Source organism: Nannospalax galili, unplaced genomic scaffold (genome assembly GCF_000622305.1).
Source record: "Nannospalax galili isolate Female #2095 unplaced genomic scaffold, S.galili_v1.0 scaffold386, whole genome shotgun sequence".
NCBI lineage: Eukaryota > Metazoa > Chordata > Mammalia > Rodentia > Spalacidae > Nannospalax > Nannospalax galili.
The window spans coordinates 1,197,363-1,198,972 of record NW_008356676.1 but is presented as its reverse complement, the minus strand read 5'-3'; positions in this window follow the sequence as shown (position 1 = coordinate 1,198,972).

Here is a 1,610-nt window from a genome sequence, read left to right as displayed (position 1 = left end):
TGCCAAAAAGCAGACACCTGGTGCCTTGTTCTGCTCTGTGGCTCAGTGGCCCTCTGGCCCAGATCACTTCCACACCCCACCCATAGTCACCATTAGCTTTCATCCATGCTTCATGGTCCTGTAGTCTCACCCCAGGTCCGTAGTGGGCGCAGCACCGGAGCTATTCTTTTCTAATGCATGGGCCATATAGCTTCTGTCCAAGATGGCACCCAGAAGCCCCTCCCTCCATGGCTAACTCTCGGAGTCAGTTCTCGGCAGCAGGCCCCACCCCTTGGAGGAACCAGGCCCCTGGGACACAAGGTTGTAACAGACTGCTTCGGTCCCAAAATGGCACCCAGAAGCCCCTCCCTCCATGGCTAACTCTCGGAGTCAGTTCTCTGCAGCAGGCCCCACCCCTTGGAGGAACCAGGCTCCTGGGACACAAGGTTGTAACAGACTAGATATCCTGCAGCATGAGTAGTTAAAGGCCTGACTCATTCTTTTCCTCCCTCCCACACATTCTCATTTACATGTAGCTCCTCCCACCCACTTGTAACCCTTTCATTCAGAAACACCCCCACGCCCTTGCTGGCTATTTTAGAATTAGCCCAGTATTTCTGTTCTGTGTGCCAGCTGAGTGAGGAAGGAGCCTCTTAATCTTTCTGCACTGACTATTCTTAATCTGTTTTTAGTCTTCTCTTGTGTCTTCATTTCAATCTATAAATTATGTATGCTACCTGTTTATGCCACAGGATTGTTCTGAAGATTACATATTACATTGCCTATAAAAGCATTTTTGAATGTGTGAAACTATCACAAGTGACCTAAGTCATCATTATGGTTAGGCCCTCATTATTGTTCACTAAGGACTTCCCCTCACAGGAAGGAAAGCTGCTCTGATTTGTCCCATAATGGGGCATTTGGGGGTGGGAAGAGGCCTCTAACTGGCCTCTATGTCCTCTTGAGGCAGCATTCCTCCCTTTCCTTCTCTTTAGAGGTCTGTTGGGGACCCCTGTTGTGTAAAGTAGCAGTCTCTTCATGACCGGATAGCCCATGGGCTCGGCCTCATATGCAGAGATTCCTTTTTCAGCAGGGTGCCTTCCCGGCATCTTCCTGACTCATCTTTTGAAGCAGCCATCACAGAAACATGGCCTCCGGCTCAGGAACTGCCAGCTTTTTCCTGTGTGATTTTCAGGCAGTCTGGCAGCCTGGCAGGAGCCCACTTCCATATGTAAATAGGGCATCCTAAAAGTACCTATCAGCTAAAGCTTTTTACCACTACCCCCACGGTATAAAATATCCTGGTTTCCCTTCAATAATTGGAGCTGGAGCTGGATCACCAAGACTTGGAGCCAAGCAGAGTCAGAAGAATAAAGTAGCTGTATCACTGGGATCAGCAGAGGGACCCACAGCGGAGAAGCAGCAGAGAAGCAGGGGCCCACCAGCAATGCAGAGCAGACGCACTGTGGGACCCGCTGCCTTCCAGGTGCGCGCAGGGGACCGGCGCCACGCTAGCATCTGGCACCCCGAGATCCCTGCGCACCCCATAGAAGTCAGATTTCAGGAACTGCTGTCCATAGCCCTTAATTCTCTTTCCCATTCATGTGTGGCCTACCACTCCATGCTCCATG